This window comes from Falco cherrug, chromosome Z, assembly GCF_023634085.1.
Source record: "Falco cherrug isolate bFalChe1 chromosome Z, bFalChe1.pri, whole genome shotgun sequence".
NCBI classification, from domain to species: Eukaryota; Metazoa; Chordata; class Aves; order Falconiformes; family Falconidae; genus Falco; species Falco cherrug.
In genome coordinates, this window is record NC_073720.1 from 14,818,561 (window position 1) to 14,825,023 (window position 6,463).

The 6,463-nt window shown below is 49.0% G+C and overlaps 1 protein-coding gene across 7 annotated transcripts in view; it reads right to left on the reverse strand.

Annotated features, from left to right (window-relative positions):
- The window catches only part of LIFR (LIF receptor subunit alpha), a 54,570-nt gene extending 49,658 nt beyond the window's left edge, over nucleotides 1–4,912 (reverse strand). For 2 of the 7 annotated variants that reach the window (XM_027811262.2, XM_055698843.1), the window contains exons 1-2: nucleotides 4,367–4,479; nucleotides 2,019–2,092 (exon numbers count right to left, since the gene is read on the reverse strand). The gene's annotated coding sequence lies outside the window, so the exon portion shown is untranslated. Of the gene's footprint in view, nucleotides 1–2,018; nucleotides 2,093–4,338; nucleotides 4,493–4,792 lie in introns of those variants that run through there. The other 5 variants (XM_055698846.1, XM_055698842.1, XM_055698844.1 and 2 more) reach the window with 5 other exon arrangements.
- Nucleotides 4,913–6,463: the final 1,551 nt, after the last annotated feature.

Genomic DNA, 6,463 nt, shown 5'->3' on the forward strand with positions numbered 1-6,463 from the left:
GATAAGGGAAAGCTGCTTCTGTTGTAGCAACAGTCTTTGACCTCACTCCAATGCCCGCTCCAGACCGTGCAGTGAAAGGAAGGGAGACATATGCCCTTCAAAACCTTACACCCTGACCAACAGTCATACCAATGGGTTAGAAATTATTTTTAGGTTAAGCACTTTCTGCTTGCAGTGAAACCTGCTACTAGGAGTGATTCCAAGAGGCGGCAGCAGGGAAAGGCAGACAGCAGCAAAGTGGCAAAAGCCCCTGCTGAGAGTTTCTGGTGCTTGCAGGAAGCACAAGGACCATCTAGATGCACAGCAGGAGGGCTCACACAGTCTGCAGATTTAGGGATTGCAAATTTTCCTGTGGAGGGAGGACAGCAATGATCGGCAAAAAAACTGATGGTGCATATGAAAAACAGTCCCTGAATATTCTTCTCAGTGTCAGATCTGAACATCCAGATACCATTATTCAAATTACCATCTGCTAGTTTATAGCCAGTAAGGCAGGCAGGCAAAGAACACGGGAACCTCTGTGTTCGCTCATGATCAGTATCCTAGCTGCCCCTACACCCCCTCAAAGGCAGGTAAGAAAACAGCTCTGGCCATCCAGGAATTTATATGGCCCCCACCACCACTGTGCTAATGACTCTGGAACCAGAGATCCACAAGATTCTGAAAAATGAACCCTGAAGACATTTAAGCACTTATAAAAACTGTACTTTTGATGCTTAAAACTAAAAGAAACATGTTCCAAAATCCCATTTAACTGCAGCTAAGTATTGGGGGGGTGGGGGAGGGAAAAAGAGAGGTGATGATAAATTTTGTATGCATCAGCATGCACAGGTGCACAGTCTCATCTCTGACAGGGCCACAACACCTGCCTGATGCTTAGACACTCAAGATTCACGAGGCAATTATTCCCTGCCTGTGTCTGCTGATAAAATGTGTGCAGAACCACAGAATCAGGTTCCTCAGAAAAAGCAGAAGCCATTGCTTTTATTTAGACACACAAAACAAAAGCAGCAGTGGTGCTCCTTTTCAAAGGCAGCGCTGCCACCGCAGCACTTGCTGGGACATGGGAAACACCTCCAGCCACCCCAGAGACTACTCAAAAGTAACAGATGAGTCAGGATAGAGACCTTTCCAGACTTTTGTAGGTGGCATTTCTCTCCACGGCTTAAGTAACCACTGACTTGGAGCAGGACTTCATGTCCTTGTGAGAGGGCACTCGCTAGAAGCGAGAGACCATGGGCTCCAGGTCCTGCTCCCAAGGATTATTTATATCTTTTATATTAAACTGCTCATGGAATGAAATACATCAACCAGCTTTGGGGCATACAGCACAATCACCTTTCAAGCACTATGTAGAAGTAACTTACTATTCTTGGTTTTAGACAGAACTTTTATGCCTAACTGTCAGAAAGGAGTCATAACTAAATATCAGGGGGAAAGTTGCACCAAAACGTGAATTATTTCAACTAATTCTAGCTAGTTATGGTAACAGGACTAAAATCTACTTACATGCCTGTTGTCCATGTTTCCCTGCATGAGAATCAACATCTAAATCAGAGCAAGAGGATCCCCTCTCAAAGAGCCATCAGTATCTTGCTTGAGTCCTTTTACCTATGCGAGTATCTTTAAACCTCCTTCATCAGACCTTTTCTTCTACTGCTAATTAACATCCCCTTACCTGAATCATCTCTGTATTTCAACATCAGTCTGAACCTAAGATGCCAGTGTTTCCATTGCAACTGTGTCCCAGGTCAGTATGTACTATTGAAAATGGAACAAAACTAACTCCAAGAAGTTTCCCGATTTCTTGTTTTCTCTTCCATTATTTAAAAGCTGCCTTTCAACAGCTCAAATAAGCTCATTACAAGATAATATAAACTATCATTTAAAACTGTATCAGATCATTTTTGATTTCATCCAACAAACGTACCATCACAACAGGAATTGCTGGATTTAGCATCCTCTGCATACCTCTGAGCTCTGGCACACAGTGTTAAGTGGGAAAGAACTTAATTTACCTGGTCCCATCATCTATTGGGTCATCTGCAGAAAAACACAATCCATCTGGAACAGCTTTGTGATGCAACGTACTCTGCAAGATAGAGTCAGTATTTATAAACATCCAGATTGTTTAAGACTGCCAGACACTTTCTTTGTGAGGTACCATTTTCTCTTTCAAGTGGAATTCTTCCTAAGATTCTGATTTTAAATACATCTTCTCACATCACATCTCAAGGCAAAAAACTTGGTGCCAGTAACTTGCTGCCAGTTGGATTAAACAACCTAATATCCATGCCCTAAGAGAGCTGTTTCTAATAGATTTACAGATTCTGTTCCAGCACTACCTATGCCTATCAATACATCCAGATTTTTTTGGAATGTTCACTAAAGCCCTGAGCTGACCGATGTTGAAACAGATGTGACATTATAGCCATACTTCATAACCTACCATGCACCTGAAAATTAAAGCTGCATGAATTCCCTCCTAAAGTAGCAGCAGCAGCTTTGCCACCTGTGAAAGTAAGTTTCTCTCTTTCTTGGACAGCATCTCCACGCATATGGCTGTTCCCACATATTTCTGACTTGCCTTCAGCAAGTCTGAGAGAATGCCCTCACCTAAAGGTTAAGTCTCTTCCTTTCCTCAACACACCTGTAAAGGGATTTTGCACAATCTAATTCATAGATAGTGATTGCCACTGGTGGCTCAAAGTTACTAAAGCAGTATGTTTGGAGAGTGCACAATGGAAACTGTTATCACTTAATAACACTGATAAAAGTCTGAATAGGTGAAGCAGTGATAAGATGAAAGGATGCAAAGACTAAGTAAACAGAAAGCAAAATCAAACAAAATCAGGTGATCTATTGGCTGCCTAAAAGCTATACTCCAAACCAGCTCCAAGTTAGTGATTTTTAAGCTTTCCATTTGTGGACTTCTGCAACACTTTCTAGTTTAGATACCTAGCCCTGCAACCTACTGACACTAGACTGTCTTTTCTTAGTATACTCAGCAGACCTCTCAGAAGTAACCTGCAGACCCCTATGCAGGTAATGACAAGCAACCCACACCGAGCAATACCAACCAACTACAGATAAGGCACAGCTCGGTACTACAGATCCACTCCCTGCATTTGCTTCTGTCTCTTCTGCATCCTAATCCTTCCCCTCATCAAACATAATATTTGGTTTGATCTTGATTCATATTGGGACCAAACCCAGGAGACTTCTATGTGCATGCTTACCTTTGTCACCAAAAAATAAAGAAATCAAAGCTTATCTTTATCACCAAAACCATACAGCATACAATGGTTGAGAAGTTAAGGACAAGCACAGACTTTGTGCAGATCAAGGCATTCATGCAGTCTTCCTTCCAGGACATGCAAAGCTTTGTATATAAAGCACATGTGCACTGATGGATCTACATGAAAAAACATACCATCTCTGCTGGCATTGCCACGTGCTGATTTGAGAGGGACCATGGCATGGCATGGACTTTAATCTTCCCCACAGCTACTAAACCTGCTAAGTCTGATTAACAGTCTGGATTCATGCTGTGGAGTCCAACTAAGCCTTTAAGAAGAATTTAAAGAATTCTTTTCCAGTAAGGAAAAACGGCAGAACGGACTTCCAGGTGAGATGTCAAAGGCAAGTCACACTGCCTTACTTAGGTAACAGGCTGGGTTTCAAACACAGCAGGAAAATACCCAGTGCCCATGCTCCCCCGAAGGGAATTTGACAGGACACGGCCAGCTTGATTATGCAATATGAATATTTGACTTATTTTTGCAATGGAGGTTTTATGTGTGAAAGTCTGTGGAAAAGAATCAGAGACAATTCCTGCTCAACAGCTCACAGCTCTCCCCGGCAGCCGATGATTACAGTATCTATCCAGAGCTTTAGTCCCTTTTACAGCAAAAATCCCAAGGATCCACTAATGATAACAATTAAAAACCAAACAAACGCGTATATCACCAATTCCTACTGAAGCAACAGGCAGCGTGCCAGCAAAATATGCCCAGTTCAGATTCACTTACACACGTTGAATTTTAACAAGGGAGTGACGTTCCTTCCAGAACTACCTCGGAGGCTTAGAGAGATCTTTTTTAAACACAATCTCTAAACACATTAGAAATTCAATCACTCAAAATAGATACAGCAAGCAGCCACTGCGCCGGTGTCCCTGTACAGCCAGCACGCTCCCAGGCGTGCAGCACGTCTGGATGCCCCCCGGCTGCAGAGGGGGCTCCGGGTTCCCCCTCCCGAACTCCCCTTTTCTGAAAGGGCGCTACTCATTTTAAGAAAAAAATGAGAAGCACGACAGGAGGCGTAAATACTATTTACCCGCTGCTCAGTCCTTGCACCAACCAACCTGCCGGCCAGCAGAACGAGCTGTCGACAAAACACAGCTTCTATTCCAGCCGCCGGCTGCACAGGAGCCGCCGGTCTCCCCCCGCAGCCCCGGGGCTGCTGCGGCTGTCCGCGCCGCACCGGCCCCGCGCCCCGCCGCCGCCCGCCCCGCAGCCCCGGCCGAGCCCCAGCCGCAGCGCCCGCGCCAGCGGAGAGCAGGGAGGCGGGCGGGGGGCGCGGAAACTCCCCGCGGCCCCGCCGGGTCCCGGCCGGGCTGCCGCCCCCCGCCCGCCCCTCCTCGCCGGCACCTCCCCGGGGCGGGCGCAGGCAGGGATGGAGGGGGCATCTACCGCCGCGCCCCTCGGGCCGCCCCCTCCCAGGTGCGAGCGGAGCCCCGCCGCGGGGCCGCCGCCGGGAGAAGCCGCCCTGCCCGGGGCCCGGCACTCACCCGCCGCCGCCTCGCCGTGCCCGGCGGCAGCCTCATGCCGCGAGGGGTGCGCGGGGCTGCCCGCGGCGCGGTCCGGGCGGCCCAGCTCCGGCGGGCAGCTGTGCGCAGCGCCGACAGGAAGGAGGGATGGAGCCGGGGAGGAGGGAGGGATGGAGGAGAGGGGCTGGCGGGCTGCCTGCGGGAGGAGCCTGCGCCGCGCACCGCCCGGCGCCGCCGCCACCCCCGGCCCTGCCCCCGGGGCACCGCTGCCTCCCGCCGCCCGGCAGGGCCCGGGCTGGCCGCGCCGCCGGGGTCCTGGTTGTAACGGGCCGAGGCTACCGAGCCTTTCGGGCCTGCGCCCGCCCGTGGCTCGCTGCCGGCTGCGCTGCTGGGCTGCCCCGGCCGGCGGCTCCTCGGCGTCCCCGGCGGGCCGTCCGCACCAGGCGGGTGAAGCCGCGCAGCTCGGCTGGTCGTTCCGGGCCCTCTCCGTGGCACGGTCAGATACCCTTCTTAGAAAAGCATCGTTAATATCTCCAGCACTGCCAGCCCTCCGGGGTTCGAAGCAGTGGGCCTGGCCCTCCAAACCCAGGGGAGATTCTTGATTCATTTTATCTTTGTATTTGCCTCTAGTTTTTGAGGTCTGGGACTTGACCTCCAGCATTTCTTTGAAGCCACAACAGCTACGTGCCAGCCTCTCTTTTAAATGAGACTTGAAATCCTCACAGCCCCACAGTCTCAAGGGTCAGGCAATTAAAAAAATATATACCACGAGACCTGTAAAATCAGAAGAGCTGGCAAGCCTGTGGCTCCTCTCTCGTTCCCCAGTAAACCACAGCAGAACGGGCAGAAAAAGTAACTGCTTGGTTTCCCTCACATTTTTCTGCCTAAAGAGGTTTTCCTAGTTGCTGCAGATTGTTTTTCTCAGAACCTAGATGATAAAGAATGACAAATATTTGTATGGAGGTCTTGGGCCAGACTTGTGTCCCATCTTGGCTAAGTAGATGATGTCAGGTCCCCAAAGCCGGAGTCTCCTGCCATCCTGCACATTCCCTGCTCAGGCTGAGTGAATAAAGCCTATCCTGTAGAGAAGAAGTCTCCCACTGTTTCTTCCCCTCTCCAGTGTTTTTGCTCAGGCAAAGAGATTTGAAGCTTCAGTAGGCTAGCAGGAGGTGCATGAACCTTGTGTTTAGGTCATGCATTTGAACATGAGCTCAGGTCTCTTCTAGCTCAAAAGCGTCCTTGACTTCAGGTCTTGTGTCCTGGGATAGTGGTCTATCTGTTGACCTGTGTCACCTCCTCAAGAGGAGGGACCGAGTCTCCTTATACACATACTGTTCTTGGGAAAGAAGAGAGTTTTTTAAAAAACAGCATTTGGACAGAAACTCTGGGCTGTGAATCCGAAGCAGAAGATGCTGTCTTCTCCTGATGCACATTGAAACATTCATAAATCCAAGGATGGACAAACTTCAACAGAGTTCTCTTGGGGGTCTTCTATCTAGTAGGTTTAAACAGTTACCTTTCCCATACATCAGTCAGCTCTTCACAGTCCCAGATCTCTCTCTACTGGGAAGGTCTGCTAGAGAGCTAATTCTGTAGTCCGAACTTCACTTCAGGCATGTCAGCTGCCTAAGACTGTTTTTGCATTTAGTTCCCGGTTCGCATTCTAGCCCAGAAGCAGGCAAAACACGATGA